This window comes from Pteropus vampyrus, unplaced genomic scaffold (assembly GCF_000151845.1).
Source record: "Pteropus vampyrus isolate Shadow unplaced genomic scaffold, Pvam_2.0 Scaffold11, whole genome shotgun sequence".
NCBI lineage: Eukaryota > Metazoa > Chordata > Mammalia > Chiroptera > Pteropodidae > Pteropus > Pteropus vampyrus.
In genome coordinates, this window is record NW_011888792.1 from 12,038,456 (window position 1) to 12,062,664 (window position 24,209).

The 24,209-nt window shown below is 33.9% G+C and overlaps 1 protein-coding gene across 1 annotated transcript in view; it reads right to left on the minus strand.

The window, feature by feature from the left end:
• Positions 1-24,209, minus strand: part of KIAA0825 (KIAA0825 ortholog) — a 364,821-nt gene that overhangs the window by 163,409 nt on the left and 177,203 nt on the right. The window lies entirely within an intron of this gene.

Consider the following 24,209-nt stretch of genomic DNA (forward strand, 5'->3'; position numbering starts at 1 on the left):
TATTATTGAATACCATAGTATGACTTACTAAATTATCACATGGCTTTTTACTTAACTTTGTCATGTTGCCACCATATTTTAAATAATCATTACCTTCCTGGTATAAATCTAACTTAGTCGTATTGCGTTATACCCTTGTGTCCTACCAAACTTGATTTGCTCATGATTTACTTAGTATATTCTCGTTTCTAGTTATTATTGATAGTTGCCCATTTTTCTGGAAACCTATCTTCGCTAGGCTTAGTTTCAAAGTTATATAGGTTTGATAAAATAATTGAGTTTCTTTCTCTATTCTCAAAAAAAAAAAAAAGGGTCAGATAGCATAAGAATTATTTTTTGAAGTTTTAGTCCACTTGTATGATATCTTCAAATGCTTAGATATCCTTTTCAGGTTCACACACAGTTTTGGTAAATTTTGGTGATTTGACTTATTTTTCTTTTTAGAAAAGTGTCCAATATATCAAACATTTGTATTTATTCGAAAGTGAATTTCCAATTTTTAAATCTCTACATCTACTGTCATCCTATTTATATTCATTCTGTTTTCTCAGATTTAGTACTCCTTCCTTTTTATCAACATCATTTGTTGACATATTCATCATTTATCCCTCAAAATATTATCAGAAACAACAGAGGCCAGAAGAAAGGGAAATGACATATTCAAAGTGCTAGAAGAAGAAAACCATCAACCAAGAATGCTGTATACAGCAAAACTATCCTTCAAAAATAAATGCAAAGTAAAGCCATTTCCAGATAAATTGACATATAATTTATTGATGGCACACTGCTTTATTGGAAACATTAAAGAAGTCCTTCAGTTGAAAGAGAATGCTACCAGATAGTAACTAGACTGCACAGGAGAAAAAAAAAAAAAGAGCACCAAAAAAGGTAAATATATGGGGCAATAATTTTAAAACACTAAATATTCTTACTCTTTATTCTTTTCTCAACTTCTTTAAAAGACATCAGATTGCATAAAGCAATAATTAGAACTGTAATTTTGAATTTAAAACATACATAGGTTTAATATGTATGGCAATAACACAAAAGAGAAGGGAGAGAATGTAGTAATACTGGAGCAAAGTTTCTATATTGTACCAAAATTAATTTAGTATCAATCTGAAGTAAATAGAAAAAAGTTATATATTTTAAGATCTAGAGCAACCACAAAGAAAATAGCTCAAAAAATACTAAAAATCAAGTCGAGGGGTTAAAATATTCTAGAATAGCACAAGTCCTGTTCTGCTACTAAATTGCATTACCATGCTAAAGGAGATTCAATACATGCCCTTAATTTCTTTTTTAAATTAATTAATTAAAAATTTTTTATATTTCAATTAACATTGACATTCAATAATATTTTATATAGTTTCAGGTATACAGCATAGTGGTGAGACATTTATATAATTTATGAAGTGATCCCCTTGATTAGTTTAGTACCCACCTGGCACTATACATAGTTATTACAATATTATTGACTATATTTCCTATTCTGTACTTCGCATATTCGTGACTATTTTGTAATCACAAATTTGTACTTCATAAACATGCCCTCAATTTCATAAGGCTTATGTTTGAACACAAAAACCTTTTAGTTCTGAAAATGCTCTATTCTTTTTCACACTTTAGAGTCTGTGCCTAATCTTTGGCACTGAAAAATACTAACCTGGTTTTCCTTGATATTGTAAATAAAATGTTTGATTGAATTAACTTATGACTCATTCTTAGCTTATACCGCAATGGTTATTTTATCTGAATTATTTATACAAAATTATTTTGGAAAAATTTGGGTCCATATATGAAAATTAATACAACATGATATGTTGTATTAATTCATATGTATTTCATATTTTCACAACACAGGGTACCTGAGTATACTTTTCTTACATCAGTTTAAATCCATGGAAATGGAAGAAAATAAAACAGTCTGAATGATTAAGTTATTAAAACTAATGCAATACTATTGCAAGAAATTATAAAACATTAATTACTCTGACAATATGTAAAAGAGTTCATGATGAATATATGCCATTGATCTTTAGCTACTCTAAAAGGCACATAGAGCTATACTGTCCTAACCTGTAGTATCAATTATAAGCATTAGTTAAGTTCCTTAAGTTTGTGTAGTGGGAAAAAGTAAAATGCAGCAAAAGTTTTTATTTTGCAAAATACAAATGGTATAATTATTCACCAGTGCACTGTATAGCCTAACACAGGGAAAGGCTTAAGTTTATTAATAAAGTACAGGAGAAAAATACAGTCTGTATAGATCTACATATTTACTTTCCATTCTTTTTCATTCTTTCTAAGCATGAATCTCCCAATGAATTCCTGATAATTTTAGTGTGATGTTGTTTCTCTCAATGTTTCTCAGTGTTGGTTGAGGGAAAGTCTGTTAATAGCTTGAAAAAGTTTAAATTTCAAACAGAAATAATAATCTCTGCTTATAATAAAATAGAAAATATTACTTTAATCATTAAAGAGAAATAATAAGTTCATATAAAATATCTGGAAAAAATGTTTCTGTTCACATACTATGCAAACATAGTTTAGAAAATGTGTGAAGAAGCTCCATATTTCTTAATATTAAATGTAGAGTTTTGTTTAAAATCCCTATGTAAAAGGATCATAAGAAAATACTATACAAAGCTATATGCTACCAAATCGGATAACTTAGAAGAAATGGATAAATTCTTAGAATCATAAAACCTTCTTACAATGAATCATGAAATAATGGAAAATCTGAATTGACTGATCACAGGTAGGAAAATTGAAACAATCAAAACCTCCTAAAAAACAAAAGTCCAGGCCTAGATGGCTTTACTGGTGGATTCTACCAAACATTCAAAGGTTTAATATCTATTCTTTTCAAACTATACCAACAAATTTAATAGAAGAGAACATTTCCTAATTCCTTTTAAAGGCCAACATTACACTAATAACAAAACCAGACAAGGACAACACATACAGAGAAAGGAAATTATAGGCCAGTATCTCTGATGAACAGAGATGTAAAAATCCTCAACAAAATATTAGCAAACTCAATACAACAATACATTAAAATGATCATAAACCATGATCAAGTGGGGTTTACTTCAGAAGTGCAAAGATGGTTGAACATCCACAAATCAGTCAACATGATATACCACATTAATAAAATTAAGGATAAAATGCATATGATTATCTCAATATATGTAGGAAAACATTTGACAAGATTCAATATCCATTTATGATAAAAAAAAATCTCTTGATAAAATGGATATAGAGGGAAAGTACCTCAACATAATAAAGGCCATATATGAGAAACCCATCATATTCAATGGTGAAAAACACAAAGCTTTTCCTCTAAGCATAAGACAAGAATGCCCATTTTCACATAGTTTTGGAAGTCTAGCCAGAGCAATTAGGCAAGAAAAAAGAAATAAAAGGCATCCAAATTGAAAAGGAAAAAATAAAAATCTAATCATTTGTGGATTACATAATTTTATATATAGAAATCCTTAAAAATTCTACCAAAAAACTAGTAGAAATAATAAACAAATGTAGTAAAGTTGCAGAATACAAAATCATTATGCAAAATCCATTGAGCTTTTATACATTAACAATGAACTAACAGAAAAAGAAATGAAGAAAACGATATCAGTTACGATTTCAACAAAAGAATAAAATACCTAGTTATAAGCTTAACAAAGCAGATAAAAATACCTGTGCAATAAAAACTGTAAGATATTGCTGAAAAAAATTGAAAAAGGCACAAAGAAAGGGAAAGATAATCCGTATTCACGGATTGGATGAATCAACATAGTGAAAATGGCCATATTATCTAAAGCAATCTACAGATTCAATGCAATTCCTATAGAAATTCCAACTGTATTTTTCATAGAAATAGAACAAAAACATCCTCAATTTTGTATAAAACTACAAAAGATCCTGAATAAGTAAAGCAATTCTAAGGAAAAAAAAAGAACAAAGCCTCAGGGAGCAATCGCATTCCCTGATTTCGATCTATATAGAAAGCGATAGTAATCAAAACGGAATGGTACTGGCAGAAAAACAGACACACAGACTAATGGAACAGAATTGAGAGTCCAGAAATAAACTCACATATACATGGCTCCTTTGTCATAAATCAGTTGCCCAAGAACATACAATAGAGAAAGCAAAGTCTCTTCAATAAATGGAGTTGGTAAAACTGGACAGCCATATGCAAAAGAATGAAATTAGACTGCTATATTATACCATACAGGAAAAAAAAAAAAAAACCCAACTCAAAATGGATTAAAGACTTGAATGTAAAAGCTGAAGCCATAAAACACATAGAAAAAAGCCTAGGTGCTAAGCTTCTGGATAAGGGTCTAGGAATGCTTTTGTGGATTTGATTCCAACAGCACAGGAAACAAAAACAAAATAAACAAATAGGACTGCATCAAACTAATAAGTTTCTACACAGCAAAGGAAACCGTAAACAAAACTTAAGAGCGGCCAACCAAATGAGAGAAGATATTTGCAAATGATATTTCCAATAAGGGCTTAATATTCAAAGTATATAAGGAACTCATACAGTTCAACAACAAAAACCAAATAATCCAATTTTAAAATGGGCAGAGGATCTGAATAGACATTTTTTTTTCCAAGGAAGACATATAGAGATGGCCAACAGGCACATGATAAGATGTTCGACATCATTAATTACCAGGGAAATGTAAATCAAAACCACAATGATATATCTCAGACCTGTTAAAATGGCTATTATTTAAAAGACAAGAATAACAAGTGTTGAAAAAGGATGTCTCTAAAAGGGAACCCTCATAGACTGTTGGTGGGATTGTAAATTGGTGCAATCACTATGGGAAACAGTATGAAGGTTCCTCAAAAAATTAAGAATAGAACTAGCAAAGTCCTCTGTACCACTGTCCAGACCTGCCTATTCTCTGCTCCCCTGAACCTTTAGACTTGTCTTGGTCTATTCGAAGACCAGGAAGTTGATAAATTGGGAGGCCAGTTGCTAAGAGACTGTAGTTCAGGTAGGACAGTCACCAAGAATGGCAGAGCGTGATGATGGATTATTTAATGTTTTTAAAGTTAAAAAAATGAAATTGCAGTGAGAAAAAAACATATGAATCATTTGGTGTTATGTATTAACTTCCATTTGTATAAAAAGCAAAAATACAAGTTACTATAGGAGTTATAGAATAGACCTGGGAATGTCAGACGTACTAAAAGCCATTACATATACTTTACCGAATTTCATTGGAATGTTCCCCATCCCTTTCCCAAATATAAATTACATATTTATTTGAAAGCTCATTGTCATTTTGTTGCAAGACTCCTGACAAAACCACACATTAAACTTGTTTTAGTTGACTTGTTTAGTGATGTACCTATTTTAAAGAAAATCGACTGAAACAAAATAAAAATTGTGATTCCTTAGAGATAAAAAAACATACACAAACAAAAGGCAAAGCAGTTAACTTGGAGTAGAGAATTTCTTTCAGTTTAAAAGAAGTAGTTTACATAGTTCTTCCATTAAAACACATCTACAGACGTTTCTTTATCAGTGAAAACTTTGAGTGATACAACTCATGCTAATATACATGTTAAAAAGTGGATTTTCACTACTGATAAAGCTTTGACACAGACAAATTCTATCCTCCATCCTTTCATGTAGTACAAGAGAATAGATTATTTTTAATAAAGAAGAGTAAATAAGCATTAAGAAAAATAAAACAAGAAATAAAGATACTAATATAAATTTTTATGAAATAAAAGTGCCAAATTTGATTCTTTTTCAAGAAATTTGAATTTTATGAAATAAGCAATACTTCATAGAAGGTTTGGACAAAATTTAACATTTCATTTTGTCTGAAAGACAAAAGAGTTGGAATTTTGCTGTTAAAATGTTTATGGATGGGTCTAGTTTGACAATTCAGCCTGTCGGATGTGACTTTCACAGTCTGTTGGCAGTTTGTAGGCAAGCCATCACACCTGTGACTCTGGTTGATTAATGAGTCTTTCAGCTCATTGCTACCATCTGAAGGAGGCTGTGGCCTTTCTGAGCTTCACTGGTTTATTCGCCTTAAACTGCAGTCCTGCTGAGGTGTCTTCCATAAGAAAATCACACCTGGTTAAAGCTAATGAAAACCTCAATATGTCATTTTCTAGACAAGTCAAAAAGCATGTAAAACTAGACAAAAGATGTATTCAAGTAACACGAATGTAGTTTTGCCATAACCTGCCAATCCAAAGAGCAACACAGAAAAAAATCTTTTCTCAATGACATATTTCAGTGTCAGCTTTCAGAGTGATAATTCAGAATTCTCTATGCTATAGGAGGATTTCTACAACCAACTCTTTGCTATACACAATATCTATTTTCACCAAAACTAGGAAAATTCTAGTTCATGACAAGATATGCACTTAGCTTTAATTATCTATAAATTATTATCTATATTATTATCTATAAATCCAACTGGGAAACTTTTAAGCCTTGTTTCAAGTTCTTCACTTTCAGTTGGTCCTCTTGAAGTGTGTCTGGTATTCTTATAACTTTTTCTTAAGCGTAAGGTAGCATTGCAACTGCTTTCCCCCAATATTACTCCATCAACTGAAAAGCCTTTTAAAACAAAAACACTAATTTCCTCTCTATCCTCTTAAAGTGTGAACTAGAGAAGAAGGGGGAGGGAAGGAGAAAAGGCAGGAGGGGAAGAAGAGAGAATAAATTGAAAGAAGAATACCAGAGGCCTACTGAGAAAACAGCCTAGTACAGGGCAAAATAGTGAGTAAAGAAGGAAACATGGAAGACAGCAAGGAACCTTTTCCTCTTCAGGGCTTCATACTATAGCTTCATTTTTGGAGCATTAAAAATTTTCCAAATATCCACAATATTTAAATAAATACTAAAATTCATTTTAAAGGTGAATATCTGCTATTCCTTATTTTGGATTTTGGACTCACATTCTCTTCCAGTGGCTACATATATAGTAAAAGGTTTAGCTATCTTTAAGTGGCAGAGGATTTACAACACTCTCAATGTTATCAATAAATGAGCATAAAGCCCCAAAGTTTCCATTCTAGCAATTATCATTTTCTGATGAATATTAACAAAACTTTTGTTATCACTGTACACATAATCGGTGAACAGTCCTCTGAACTGGAAAAGCATATGTGCATGACCTTCTGGTGCAGTTGTTCACATCTCTGCTACTATATTGGATTTCATCTAAAAAACTGAAATTGACTAAAGAATGAATACTATTTCTATACAAAGAAATATTTTCCTTTACCATGGAATAACCTGAAAATAATTATTTAAACCATACAATCATTTTTATTTTTCCAATTTCTTATCTGATACCTATGCTTAGAATTATGGAATGACTAATATTTAGTAATCTACTAATCTTAATTTGTAGTTCTGTGATTTTTATTTTTAAGCATTGATTTTGGCTGATAAAAACATTGATCCCTTCAACAACTTAACAATGTCAACGTGACTTTTTAAGCATTCACAAAGTATATGATCATTTCAGCAAAATTTCAAATTGTTATGTCAATTATTTCAATCCTGGCTGCAAAGTTAAATTGCATGAAAAACTTTTTTAAAGTACCAATTACTGTGTTCCACCTCCAGATTGTTATTTAATTGGACATTTGGAAGCCTAGGCATTGGTATTGTTTTATTTTACACTCTTCTCAAATAATTCTAATGTGCATCCAAGATTATGTCCCACTGGTCTATATATCTGATTTTCATATTTATTTTGTTGACCTAAAAGAATAACAAATTTAATCCCACCAGAGAAAAGAGAGTTCTCAAATAAAGTTGTAAAATGAAAACATCAGTATTTGAGATTCTTAGGTCTTTACCTTGGTTTATAAGAAAATAATCTGGACCACAATGAGTCAGAAACCTTGGGCTTGGGTCATTGATCAGCTACCTACTAGCTGTCTGAATTCAGTAAGTCCCTCAAGACAAATGCTTTCTAAACTATACAGTGAGAAAACTTAGATTTCTTCTAGCTTTTAAAGCATGTTCTTAAAGTCCAAGACTGCAGAATGCTGTTCTTAAATGCTAATCAGAATACTTATTTGATTCTATATACTAAAAGTAGAATTTAGGTGAGGGTGAGCAGATATGCACCACTTGAGCCATCATTCTCCTCTTCTATCTGTGGCAGACATTGCTAATAGATCATAGCACTACTGAAATAAAAATACACTCCTGGAGTTTGCACTCAAGATAAAACTATTTTCTATTTGGGAATTAAGTGCTTACTAGGTGTGGGAGGAATTCAGGACATGCCACCCCAAAATATACCCCTTATTATATTGATTATTTTGAGCTGAAGGCACTTTAAAAACAGCAAATTCAGGGAGAAACTTTCTCTGAACTCCCCTTATCTGCCTGAAGACAGATTCTCCAAAAGGAGCTCAACTGCTACATAAATGCCCTCCTGGGTAATTTCATCAACCGGGGTAGTTTCATCACTGGAAACTAGAAGTCCACACTACACCCAGACAAACTGTGTCACAAACTATCACACCTCTCCTCTATTCTTCTAAGAGCCCATTCATCTTCCCTAAAAACAATTTTCTCTCCCCTAAGAGCTACATCACTCCTCCCCTTGCCCTATAAAGATAGTATATAGGCTCTTGATTCTCGCTATTTTAAGGGTATTCAATTTTTTTTCCTACTCACCAAATAATTATTTTTTTGTCATAACCTAGCTTATGTCAATTCACCTTAAGAGAGATAATGGCCAGATCTGCTTAAAGTTGTATTTTTTTTTACTGTAAATTATTAAAATGGAAATCTAGTTTTGCAAAAGTTTCTTGTGAATTTAGTTAGTATGAGTCAATATTGCTCTATGAAATCAAACTGCCAGACTTTCAAAGTTTAAGACCAGATCATAGCCTTGTGGTAGAAATACCAGCAAAATCATGTCCTTACCAAGAGATCTGCTGGTCCTCCAATAGTGAGGCATACAATGAAGAAAATAATTGCAAATACAATTGAAGTAACTCAAATGATTTTTAGATAAAATACTTTCTTATATAAGCCAAAAAAAGAGGAAGCTTTAAAAAAGTGCCAGAACTTTTCCATTTTTGTAGGGTTTTTTTTTTTTTTCATATCTAAATATAATAATTTACATAAACATTGTAATGATATAATTAGGATGAGAGTCAATGTTCTATGAGGGCAGGCTCCTATCTTAGCCAGTCCTAGATACCATCTCTCATGATAAATCTTGTACCAAAAGACAGCCTAGTCACACCATCTGCTGCCTCCAGGGAGATAAGTTGCACATTTCAAAGTATGGCAACATTCCACTATAGCATAATGAAGAAAATGAAAAACATATTAGCAAACTGAACACTTTGGGGAAATTTCATTTTCAGATTTTGTGCTGTTTTGCTTTTAAAGAAGTAAAATTATTAAATAAAATGTGTGAGAGGAAGCAAATATTCTCCCTTGTAGCAAAATTATGAATGCTTTTACTTCGTGAAAAATAACATTATTTCCAATGAATGCATTGAAATCACACATATAATCCACATTCTCAGAGTTGTTAGAAACAAGCTTCTATAGTTAACATGTATGTACTTTAGCTGAAATCAAATTTCAGCCCTAAAATTTCTGTTAGATTATTTGCTAAATGAAGAAAATGAACATTTAATTTGGATAAAGCCTCACTCATTTTCTTCTCCAGAAACCCCTTGGGGTCTATACATTTAGTTTGAGGCCATCTACGACCAGCCAATTCAGAGTAACGAACGTGAACTTGCTGACTTGGAGGCATCACTATCATCACTCTTGGACATTCCCACCACTGTCAGGTAACTCTCGCCATTCAGAAAGAAAAGTGAACAGACTATGCAGCTCCAGAGCAAGCTGCAAGTACACTGAAAGATGAAGAGCAAGACAAATTCAGTGCACCTCTTATACTTTACCAAGGCCAGTATTACACCAGCACATCTTGTCTGAAGAGCCATCAATCATGTACCAAGAGTACCCTTATGAAGGTACATTCCATCTGAGCCATATAAGTAAAAGACAACTAGAATTTTAGTGACAGACTATAAGGCCATTTGATCTATGAATTACATACGCCCTGCACTTGCTTACACATGCCTGAAAACCTTCAGGGTCAGATGATGCCAATGATTCAAAGGGAAGAATCTGTAACTCTTTCAATATTTTCCAGGTATGGAACTAAATAGAACAATTGTCCCCTTCTCCTCCCACCACTCCTCACTCAATTCAGCATCTGACTTTGTCCTAAGCAGCCTAGCATTCATTCACAGGGCCTAGATGTCACAAATAGAACTGATTTAAAAGTGAAAAATGCAGTGAAGAGACCATTTCTCTAGAAAAAATAACCTGGATGCCACAACTATTCCTTTCATGTTGTGTTATTATCTATGTCAAACCCTCTGCCTAAACTATTTCTCACCTAGGCTACCTGGCTGACTCAAGTTCAACCGTCAACATACAGTCCAAGCAAGTATTCCCATCTCCTGGATATGTTTCCTGACCATCTCTGCACTCACTTGGAGTTAGCACTCCCTCCTCTGTGATCGTCCACTGTACTTCTATGGTAACTTGCATGAACCTCTAGTACAGATATAACCACTGATTTTTTTAGTCTGTCTCCTCTACTAGATTCTGAGTTCTTGACAATAGGGGCTGTGTCTGGCTCATTTCTTTATAGCTGTGCCTAGTGAATGTTTGATGAATGGATGGATGAATGAACAGTCACAGATCCGTCTATTTACTCAAAATTTTGCTGGACTGAATAATGGGATGGAAGTATTCTTATAACCAATATTGTATTTTGTGGGTTATATCATACTTTGCTTTTATATGCTAGCAAATGTATTCTCTGTATAATAAAATAGCAAGTCTAGATTTTCTTTTACACAAAATTATCTATTTCCAGGCAGTCCTAACTATCTTTAAGTCTTGTACAAATCTGATTTGCTGAAATGGACAAGCAGATGTTCATGACTGGCTTTGGCCTGAGTCAGATGAACAAATATGGCAAAGACATAATTCTGATGAGAAGAGCCTAAGTGAAATAAGTTAGACAGAAAAAGCTGAGAACTATATGATTTCACTTATATGTGGGATATAAATCTGAAAGTGACAAATGAACAAGACAAACAGAGACTCAGAGATGTGGACAAGAGTTTAGTGGTTACCAGAGGAAAGTGGGGGTGGGGAGGTAGATAAGAGTAAAGAGGGTCAAATATATGCTGAGTGAAAGAAATTTAACACTGGGTAGTCAACACACAATGCAATTTACAGAGGACATATTATAGAATTATATACTCGAAACCTATATAATTTTATTAATCAATGTCACCCCAATATATTTAATTAAAAAAAGAGCTTTCTGGGTAAGTGAGACAGGTAAATAACAAAATTTCAATCAGGTTATTGACTCCTTTCCAAAGACAGATCAATTATTTTATCCTAAGACTCTATTAATGGGTTTTAATTCATTAGCCTGGAATTATTAATTATTTGACAATAAGAGATCCACCAGTTTCCAGGTCAATCACTAAATCTTATATCTCTTTGTGACTTTAAAAAACTTTCATTTCATAGAAAACTAGATTATTCTATTTTTACCTGTTATTTTTCTAAATCACAATGTTTATCCTGCTAATTTTTTCTTTTAAAATTCTATTAAGAATAATGACTTAATGTTTAAAGAATATTTTAATGTTTAAATGAGAAAGAAAAGGACAGATTTGTTACCTCAGGTGGGTGGAATTATAAGATATATGGTGAGGCAGAGCAAGAGATTAGTGACTTTTACTTTACACAATGTTCATATTGTTTAACTTCTAATGAGCATATATGTAATTAAAATAGTTTAATAAAGTTTTAAAAAATGAATTAACAAAGCCTCTTTCTCTTGGTGATCATTTCCATTCTTCAGAAAGGTCTAAAAGCAAATGAAGGTCATTCTGAAACAGTAAATTTAAATTGGAAGCCAAAAACCATGACCCGCACAGCCCTAGGCTTTCACCACTGTGCTTTATAGGGCAAGTGTCAAGCAAGAAGAGACTGACATACCTGCTTTCTTGATGCTGATCATCTATCTGGGGAGATAGTTGACAAAAAACACATTAACATATGCTGAACATTAACATGTGTAACAGTTTATAAATGCCCTGAGAACTTGGAAAATGGGAGAATTTTGAGAGATATGGGACTGGGGAGGGGCTTGATGGCAGACTTGGTTTTGGAAAAGCAGACTTAGAGGCTGACAGTCAAGGGAAGCAGAGTGGGTAAACCTGGGCAAAGGTGTAGTGAACATTAATCAGATATCAGGAAGTGCTTAATTTCCAGACTCATTCTCCATCTCTACCTGTATCATTTTTCTCATCTGGAGCTTCCACTCTATCAATAATCTGAGATGAATTTTAGTCCTGGTCAGAAAACGACAAAGAATCTCTGTCTCTGAGGGCAGATGCCCAGATCAAGTTTCATCATGGATGCTGATGCCTTCTACTCAGACCCCATGTCTAGAGTAACTCAAAATCCAAAGCTGGACACAGGACCTGGTGCACCACAGAATTTGCATATTTATTGATTGAATGTCAAATATCTACCCTCCTGGCCTCACCTTCCCCACCCTGAGCTCATGAATAACCAGACATCAGCTTCCTGAATTCACCTTCTACTCTGAACCCAGACAATATTCACACGGTGAGCACCTAGTAAAGTGTGCTCTAAACATTTCTTTTTTCTGCTTTTTCTCCTTGGTCCTCCCTTCCTCCATTTTGTAATTATCTGGCTGTGCCTTACTATTTTGTCCCTGGCCCCATGTTTACCATTGTAACTACTCTAAAAAGCAGGACCAAATACTAGGTAAGAACATATATAATTGATGTCTTAGATATATAATATTTATAGAGCATTTCCTAGGTTCCAGACCTTGTGCTAAATATTTGCTGAGAGTTAGCCTTTTGATCTGCTCACTCAAACAAAAAAGAAAAAGAAAAAAAGAGAAAAAAAATGTGCCATGATCTCTTACACAGGTAAGAAAAAGGAGGCTTAAATAAAGTCGTAGAGAAAGATTTTGAATCACGGGTGGTTATACTCCAGAGTGGGCAAAGGGATGGTAGGCCCCATATCAAAGGAAGCATTTGGTGAATAGGAGGATCAGAAAAAGGAGGCCTTGAAACTGGGGCTCAGTTTAGGTTTGGTTCAATAGGCATTGTAGAGCCACTGTAAGTTTTGAAGAGGTAGAGTGGCAGAAAAAAAATGATTTTTATAAATCTCTATATTTCACTCTAGCTTTTATTTCTTTGACTACTTGGTAATTTGTAAAACAAGTTTGTTTGTGTCCTTTTATGTTTCCATTTTATTCATCAGCATTGAGAAGTAATCTATGCATTCATGGAAGTGTAATATGGAAACACTAAACAAAGTAAAAATCTGGAGGTAATAGAGGAGAGGCTACCTAAATTGTGCTGAATTTGGTATAATGCCATCATTAAAAATAAAAATTACACCTTTACATGGATGAATGACAAAAATAGTTTTGTGAAAGATGAAGAGCTCAAAATTGTAAATATAGATTCCTCCCTCCTGTCTGTGCAAAAGGAGGTATGTGTCATGTACGTGTAAAGAGAATGAGAAATGAAGAGCTGGATCAGGATGGTGAGATTCAATCATCAACACAGTATTTGTGTTTTAAGTGTTAGTGTATTTTCACTTGGTTTTAATAATAAAAGAAAAATTTAAAAAGAAAAACACATTAATCCAGCAGAGATAAATGAATTAGAAGTTAAGGTTAGAGTAAGCAGGGTGCCTAAGCATCAGTGGATGAGGGCCACTGGATTTTGTGAGTGGAAGCACTGGGGGAATAAAAAGCAATGGCTGTGAGAAATGTTGAGAAGGATAACTCGAGCGCACGTGCATTTGGTGCCTAACATAATGTAAATGACCAGAAATAGAAACTTTGCAAAGTAATTCATGGTTTCCAGGCTAAGGCTAGAAAAATGTTAGCACTACGAATAGAAATTTCACAATTCTAAAGAGGAGGCAGCTTTCTAATGAAGATAATTATGATATTAGGACTTCTATATGAGATGAGAGTTATTACATTAAAATATTATTACAGTGAAAAATCCAAGTATGTGTGATTTGGAGTCTTATTAAACCATTAGAATTGAAGCTACAGATGACTCAAGGACATAGACGGAGAGTCATATTGGTGGGCCTAAACCATTCTGATGATATGCATTATTTAGCTAACATAGTATTTTTAAAAATAGAATTTGGATGTTTTTACCTAAGTATGCATTCACCTTCTCCTATTACATTATACCTTGCCTTCACATACTTATTTGCCCAGCCCCTGAACGTGTTTGATTTTGATATCTGTGATAATCCCTTAAAGCTGTGGAAGTGAATGGGTCAGCTGCAGAACAAGGGGTAGGGAGAATGTAGAGAGTGTGAAAATGGAGGACTAAGGCAAAGGAAGTCTCTTGTTATATCTGAGGAAAAAATAAACCAGAACATCTGTCTTTAATAGGAATTCCAGAAAGACTATATATGCAACTAGGGGTGGGGACAGAGGAAATAATCAATATTAAAAGGAAAAAAATTTCCAAATCTGAAGAAAATCACAATATTGAAGAGGCCTACTAAGTACCAAGAGAAACCAAAGACTCACTCACACACAGACACAATCTCATTTCAGAATAATCAGGAGGAAAAAAGTTATTTTAAAAAAGCGTCCAAGGAGATGATACAGGGAAAAAGAAACCATCTGGCATTAGATTTCTCAAAGGTGGCATAAAACACAAAGATATAGTTTCTTTATAAAGTTAAACATAAATGTACTATACAACCCAGCATTCTCACCCTGAGGTCTTATCCAAGTGAAATACTAACCTATGTTCATGTGAAACCTTACGAAAATGGTTATAGAGGCTCTTTTTGGTGATTCAGAATCACCAAACACTGGAAACAACCCGAATGTCCCAGGTAAATGGATCAACAAACAGTGGTCCATTCATTCAATGGACTAATATTCTATAATAAAAAAAAAAAAAAAAAAAAATTGGAGGAATCTCAAATGCATTATGCAGCAAGATTGAAAAGGTGGCATACTACATAATTCTATTACTATGACATTCTCGAAAAACAAACAAACAAACAAAAAAACTATACAGACAGAGAGCAGATCAGCGGTTGCCAGGGATTGGGATGGAGGAAGAACTGACTACACAAAGTCAGCACAGGAGAATATTTTTTGAGTGATTTTGATTGTGATGATGGTTAAACAACTTTATTTATTTGCCATAAATCAGAAATGTGCACCAAGAAGAGTGAATTTTACTTTATGTAAATTAAAAAAATAAAATATTAAAAAACCTAAATTGGTTTTAAAATAGAGGTTATAATGTAGGTGACCAATAGAACTGAAATTAAAATTTTATTAGCAAAGCTTGAAGGGGAAAGAAAAGGAGGAGATAGTATAAGTTAAATTCTGTGGTTTTCCTTGAAAGGAATTAATATTAAGTTGATAAAATTTTTAAAAATTAGTGGTATAGCATTATCTATTATACTTTTTGACCAAAATAAATAAAAACAGAAATAGTTCAAATGGTTATACCTGGAGTGGGACTTGAGTGACTGCAGAATTGGGTAGGGGAACTTCTATATTTCCTATCTTATCTTCCTGCACCATTTGAAACAATACATGTGTATGTATTGCATACAGCTTACTACAAAATAAATTTTGAAATTATAGTAATACACATATCCTGGATACAAAAACATCTTGATTGAAAAATTTCCCCAAATTTCATATTATTATCAGATTTAGAGTTACACCCTCAAGGAACATAAAAGTGAGAATATAAGAAAGTACTATAGGTATCTGAACTAATTTCATATACAACACATCACAATAGTACTATAATAACAAAAATGTTAATATATATAAACAATATTATTAATTGTTCAAATTTGTTATATTGAATTACATTTAATAGACATTTAAATTTCTCTTTTAATTAAGTCATAGTAAAAATATCTTCAAAGATATTTGAAGTCATTTCATCTCTTTACACTGATATAGTAACATAAGCCAAGATACTCAATGATGACCAATAAGCCTGAAAGCCTGAAAGTGGTCAATTGTCTTTTCATCTTCAGCCAAACGGAACCAATGGGCCTATGACAGTTACTCCTGGCAGAACCTATGCTAAAACTTTCTGCAGAAAAACATCACAGATACTTTGGGGTCGAAACAGAATCTGACAGGGGGAAAGACTTAAAGAATAGTTATTGAAAAAAGAATGTACTCCATACAAGCAAATTTTTAATAGCTTTTGATCCATTGCAAGAACCCCAAAGTGCCAGTATATGAATGCATAATTAGGAAAGAGAAAATTCATTACAAAGTAAATTTTGGTTCAACTTGTCAAGCAAAAAATTTTCCCATAGCTGCTTTTGAGAAAATTATTATACCTTCCTTTCATCAAAATGTTGCCAATTCTGCATTTCTGTCAATAGCATTTAACATATTTATTTAGGTTGTCTGATTTCTACCATACTGAAGTAATGGAAACCTTTAATTAAATCACATCCCTGTTAACTTACATAATACATACACATAAAATCTCTCCATATCTAAGAGAATCACTCTGCTTCCCCACTATGGTATCCATGGCAATGCACCCCTCACATCTCCTGCTGCAGTTAGCATGGTGATTAATGGCTCTAGCTGTCATTCCTTTGCATTTACCATCACATTTGTGCTCAGACCATGCTTCTGCCAAGCTGATCTCAGCCAGTGTCTAAGCATGGTGGAGGTACTAGCGCCCAGTCCTGCAAGACACAGGAGTTCTCTAGTCACTAGAGTCTAGTGTGTGACTTTAGCTTAAGGAGTCCTCACTGGCCTTGTCAAAATTTTCTTACAACTACCCTGCTATCTGAGACTCTTCCTACCCAATCCTCCTTCCCTTTCTTCTTTCACAGGTACAGACAGATCAGTAGTAACTTGGTCTGAAGGTTTCCTTCTCTACTCTTCTTCTTTATATGCAGTTTCTCCACCAGAAATCTTTTGTAACTCTAATCCCATCTTGGCATGATTTAGAGGATTTAAACCAGCACATGCACTCTGAAGAAACAGCAAGCACGGCATTTCTCTACCTAAAGAATACCTGGGCCACAATGTCTTCAAAAGGAATCATACCTAACTTTTACGCAAATTAGGAATAGATTTAGCTGAGCTGCCAAGCTTCCTTGGGAATGTCTTTTACATCTGTGATATAGATTCTCTTCCTCAGTCTCTAGCCATAGTCTCTAACCTGGCCTTCCTTCTTTTTAGTCCCTCTACCCCAGCTGTTATTAATGTCCTAAAATAGCTCTCTGTTCTTGTCACTCCTTTGTACGTAAAGGCTTTGGTGATTCCCTCAAGTCTAGTAGTTAAAGTCTAAACTTCTTAGCCCTCAGACCCTTCACAACCTAAAAAGTCAACTTACTTCTCAAGTTTCAACTAGAAAAAAGCTCTCTTTTTCCAAGGCTAGAGACAAGGACTGGAGATGACAGAAATAAAATAGAGGATTAGGAAGGAAAGTTGGAAGATTTATATTAGATGGCTTTATTATCCTGATAAAGTAGTTGGTGGTAAGCCAGTTGCTGAGAGATATTTAGAGAGTTAAAGAGGGGAGATAGTCTTGTGACAATCAAAGTGAAAATTCAAATTAAAAATTTTGTGGAGTAGCACTCAAGGGCAATTTGACTTATATGACATTCTCTAGTAAATAGTTACTTTATTCTAAATAAATGCTCCAAAATATTTGTTGAATAAATAAAGTAAGCGAAGTTCTGGAGAAGCAGCAAAGAGAATGGTTAGGAACATGGACATGAGCCAGAATTCAAAAACCATATTGACTTAGAGTTCTATGGCTCTGTGCCTTAGTTTCTTCATCAGGAAAATGATGGTAATATGGTACTTACTATTTAAGGTTATTGTAAGGATTTACAGTTAAACATGCATATTAATTCACTTAAATTATGCCAACTGCTTTCTATGTTTGCTATCTTCATTATCAATATTTTTACAGTGAATATACAGGTAATTTTTTAAAAAGTATAATGAAAGGTACAAACTTCCAGTTATAAGATGATGATCTAATGTATAGCATGGTGATTATAATTAATAATACTGTATTATATACAGATAACTCTCAACTTATGATGGGGTGACTTCCCGATAAACCCATTGTAAGTTGAAAATGCATTTAATACACCTAACCAATGGAACATCATAGCTCAGCCTAGCCTACCTTAAATGTGCTCAGACCACTTAACATAAGCCTACAGTTTGAAACATCATCTAACACAATGAGAGTTAGTAACCTGCAAAGTATTGGTTGTTTACCCTCATGATCTTGTAGCTGACTGGGAGCTACAGTTCACTGATGTCCCACATCACAAGAGAATATTATACCACATACTGCTAGCCCAGGAAAAGATCAAAATTCAAAATTTAAAGTACAATTTCTACTGAATGAGTATTACTTTTGTACCATTGTAAAGTCAAAAAATCTAAACAGAATCATTGTAAGTCTGGGACCATCTATGCTTGAAAGTTGCTAAGACAGTAAATCTTAAATATTCACACCCCAGAAAAGAAATGGTAAATATGTGATGTGATGGAGATATTATTATTACAGTCGTAATCATTTTGCAATACATAAGTGTATCAAATTGACCTTCATATAACTTAACTTACACAATATTATATATCAGTTATATCTCAATAAAGTGGGGGAAAAAAACTTGACCAGGAATATGGTATAGAAGATAAAGCACCAGATATAGCCAGAAGTCTTCATTTTGACTTCCAAATGCCATTTAAGATCTGTGATCTTGAAGTACATCATTTAATGTTTCACAAACTCCTTGACCTGTCTCTCATTACACAGCTATAGTGAGGGTCAAAGGAAAAGATTTGTGTAAAAGTACACCATACGCCATAAAAGCCATCATATACCAGTTGCCAATCAGAAAATAATACATGTGTATGGGTTTGTTTGGTTCATGTACCAAAGTCCCAACCCATGAGAATCCTGAGGATCAGAGTGTTAAATGTATATATCCTAAATAGATGTTCGATGATGTACAAAAAAACCCCCACAAAACAATAAAAACCATGCTTTTTTAGGGTTTAAGGATGGGCAGGAATCTGCTCCTGTTTGAGAAGATGGTGGTGGTGGGTAGAGAATCACTGAGTTTGATGCCATTTGGTGGAGGCAGGGAAAAAGGGTTTTCTAAGGAGCGAGAGCATGAAAAAAAAATTTTTTTAATGCCTTGGCATATGTAATGTATGCAATGGCTCAGAGTTTTCCCTTTTTCTTAAACCCACCACTCCATAACCAGGTATAGAGTGGTGCTACATCAGGAATTTACTGCTATGGGCAACTATAAACATTGTGCTAATGGCAGCAGCACTTGGGAACACCCACTGAAGAGTGCAGTGTGTGCAGTTACGGGCCAGCGACAATATTTTCTACTCTCCACACACCACAGGGCACACACACTATAACCGGATATAGTATAAAGGTACTTTAATAATAATTATTATTATTAAAGGCAAACAACTCCACAGATCAATGGCTCTTTTAAAACATGTTTTTTAATCTCTGTTTCAGATGTATGGTTATTGTCCATCTGGAAAGGCCCCAAAGTGATAGCCAGAAATCTGCCACTGCCACCCCTTCTGCTGTTCCTGCCATCATATTTAATTGTGTTTGCTCAACTCAAAGCCAAACTCATATGCAGTATATTTAGATGGTTAAAATAGCATTGCATTCCACTGTATTCATAGATTATTTTCAACACTACAATTCTTGGAAATTAGTCTGGAATAAATAAGGTAAAGAGAAAAGAAGCAACATAAATTTGTTACAGTGACAAAAAAAACACACAAAAACTATCAAAATGGCAATCTGGAGATTCGTCATGAATGAAACAATATAAATATAGTGTGTTCCTTTTGGTGTACTCTCCTGCAAATGCAATCACTGTCTCATTCGCCAGGTCTGGATTTATTTTAAAGTGAATGAAAAAGAAAGCAAGAAACTAATAGTAAGAAACTGTGAAAAGTACCTTTGTAATTTCAAAAGATCAATGCACAATCTTATACGACATTAAAGGTAAAAGTGTAGAACTGATATCTATGTTTATTTTCTGAACCTCTAAGGAGCCTTTTTTTTCCGCAATGGCAAACTTTCTAAGTTGAAAAGCATATATCATTAAAATACATTCAGAATCTCTTTTCTGAGGTCTCAGCTACTGCATATTTCCTCAAAAGGCTTGAAAAATCGCAAATTTACAAAGGATTGGATACTTTTGTCCGCTAACTCCACCTTAAATTTTTCAACTTGCATTCTTAATTTCATTTAACAAATATTAACCCTGTCACCCAAATGTCAAAGGAGTTCTGATTCAGAGAGTAAAGAATAGACTTTGTTGCTGAAGAGGTAATGGCTTGAATTGGATCAATGAATTAAAAATAAAGACCAATATTCTGTGCTTTTAATCTGAGCCAAACTTTACATAATAATAAAAACAGGCATTTTAAACATGCATAGCTTAATTAACCTGATTTTCATCCAAATTTGGAAAATGAACGGAATGAATATGCATGTGGATAATTTTTTACTTGAGATTTCCAGAGTGTACTTCTGGTACCTACATGACTATTGATCATTTAGAGAATCACATTTATCTTTTTCTTAAGCTTGATTAACAAAATCAAATAAATTTCATGTATATTAACAGTAAGTTAATATATATTGGGAACAATAATATATATTGCATTGTGTGTTCACCAACCAGAGTTAGATTTCCTTCTGTCACTAAATACTTGACCTCTTTTGCCTCTATCTCCCCCTGAAAATTACATTTAGGGAATGGACACTGTGTGCTCATCTGTCAGGAACTTTTTCTCTGCATTCTTTTTCCTCATTTGTTTATTGATTAACTCAACGAATTTTACTCAGAGCCTATTATATGCCCAAGAGTTGTTCTAGGTACTGAAGATAGAATAATAACCCAGGCAAGGTGCTATTCTCGTGGAGTTTATAATCTACCCTGAAGGGGCAGGATTCAGAGACAATAATCAAACAGAAACTAAGATCTCAGATAGTGATAATCCAATTAAGAAAGCACAGTAGAGTAAAATGCTATAGTGACTTGGACGGTAACTTTAGATGAATGATAAGGAAAGGCATTTCTGAGGAGGTAACGTGTGCCCCAGATGGACAAGATGGACCAGCCATGTGAAGAGCAGAAGGAACTACAATTACAAAGACCCGAAATGGGAAAGAGCTTGGAGAATCCAAAGAGCAGAAAGAAGGCAATGAACTTAAAACATCGTGAATTGGAGGGAAATGGTTTGAGATGAGGCCTGATAGTAAGAAGAGGGAGTATCCCTTCCAAGGATTCAGGCAGCCACTTCAAGATTTGTTCTACTTTTGAAGTCAGCACAGAACCAGCTTGTGGAACAAAGGCCAATATTGTCTCAGATACAGATATTGTTGGCAACAGGAATCTCCTCTTTCATGTGTCTGAACTGTTCAGGTGCTTGTCTCTTGAGTCTGTCTCCTGGGTGGTTCACCTGGCTTTTAGATCCTCTCCTTGCTGATTTCCTCACTGTCTTCCGGATCTGTGGGGCTGCTGCCTGGTGTCTGATCTGATTCTTGTTTTGACCCTCATTATTGGTTTAGGCCTGGAGTCTATGTAACCTTGGTATACTAACCTCAGGTGTAACCTGACTGCTCCATCCCCCACCTCCAACTTTCTACTAACTTTGACCTTTACTGCTCCTTACCTTACCAGATAGATACTGAAGTTGCTACATGCTTGCTAGTGCTACTACTTCTCTAAGTATGTATTGTATTTTCAACTTTCAAAAATACTTCAACATGCTTTAATACTCTTGACTGTGTCAACAATCTCCATAAAGTAGATATATAATTATCTTTATTTAATTTTAAAGGTGAGAAAATCCAAAGTCAAATTGTTCAGATAACTTTCCTACAGTAAACTCACAAGACTGGCCTGAGAACCCAAGAATCCTGGTTTCCCATCTCCAATCTGTTTAGGGGGTGAGGAAAATCTGGTTTACTCCAGAAATTGGGGTCTTGAGAGAGTAAGTCCACAGATGGCTTGCTTATTATATTGAATTTGAAGATCAGATGCAAAAGAATTTATGAGATAAATACAAAGGATTCCCTTTTCCTCAACTTTTTTTCATTTTTGCACATTCGAGTTCACTTTTCTTCATAATCTTATGTCCTCAGAAAACATTTGCAGCCCTATATGAACACTAGACCACAATGCAGCTATTAGCATATATTACCAATTAAAGAGAGAAAAAAGAGAACGAGCTGTTTAATTGCCAAGTAAGTTCAGTTGAGCTTCTTCGGGTTTTCTTCTTTAGCTCTGCCCACCCCCAAAGGTCACAGTTGTACGTAAGAAATTATCACTTTGTGGATATAGGATGGCACATAAAACTCTCATTCTAAAAGTTCAATGTTCTGAGGTCTCATTTTCAAATAAGCATTATTAGATAACCATGTTGTCAAAAATTTAATGTGCTATTTTTAAAAATCAGCATTTTTAGATAAGTCCGAACAAGAGTCTCTTAGAGAAAAATCCAGAAACAATTTTCTTAACAGTTCAATATTAATCAAGCCTCATAAATATCATCATGAAAATAAATGGGAAAGTGCTAAAAGGAATGAAAAACTCTCAGGTGGCTTTCATCCTTCTAAAGCAGATCAGTTATGTTCCTTGTGGTATGTGGTAGTTTGGAGAAGGATGCTTTTCATATTATTTTTTAAAAATCTAAGGCTCTTATTAAGATGAGATCTTAGCTGTTTCTATTAAAAATTCATGACCTTTTCCCGAGAGAACTGTTTTGACCTGTTACTTCTTTTGACCTGTTACTAAATTTGTGGGAGTTTTTTCCCCACTCACTCCCGAACATAGTATCTCAGGAAAATAGACTTTAATAGCTATTGACCTAATTAAAGTATATTTAAAGTTGTTAAACACAAATAACGATACATTATTTCGGTGAAAACACAAATTCACTTAAAAGTCAATAATATTCAGAGCAAATGCATTAAGTTTTAAAGGATGTACCCTAGAGTACCATTTGGTGGATTGAAAACAGCAATTCGCAGATGAAGAAAACTTAGTAAAATATGATGCAGTTAATCTACATAAACCCCAAACTTTCCATATAGCAAGAAACAAATGACTTACCTTTCCTAGTTTACTTCCAGATATACATTGATATTTATGTAAACATGTAACCAAGGGTTCCACATGAGACCTGGCCTCTCCTCCACCACCTCCACCTCCTACCTCTCCAAGTAACTTTGGAACAGGACAGGAGAACCTCTGGGGGCCTAATGTATGAATAAGATTCATTCTAGGCTTCTGCCTGCCACGTAGTAAGTTTGCTGAGAGAAGGCACTATCCTTGATGGGGAAGCTTCTGAATTATTCAGTTTTGTCCATGACAGTTGGGTGAACTTCATTCAGGGGTAAAATATTAGAAATACCATTATGACCACACATCTAAGCTACAGCTGTTATTGGCAATAAAGCTGTCTTTTTTTTTTGAACATCTGTCTAGGAAATACTGGAATCTCTCTCTCTCTCAAGATATTTTCTTATGTGCATCCAGATTTCTCAAGGATAATTTGACAATTCTACTATGCCATTATCATTATCGTCTTTCAGCAAAAACGATACTTAATATTTTTTCAAAAAGATATAGAAATACATTCTACATCACAAAGATTATACAGAAGATACTTTTTGTACATAAATATAAGCAATAGATATTTGAACAATAAAAGGAGCTCATACATATATCTTATGTGAAAATATGATATGTAATAGAGAAATCCAATTCATACTTTTCACTGGAGACTTTAAAGGTATTTAAAAAATGGTAATTGATCTAAAATATAAACAAAATATTTATACTTTTGTGCAAAATAAACTGTATGTGTAGATGCCTAGTCTGAAATCACATTTTATTGGGTTGTCCTGGGATGTATGTGTATGTGTGTCTACATGTGAGTAAAGTAATATGCAACTGAGGCTATAGCAAGACAGTGCCAAAATAACTGGCTGGAAAGGAAAAA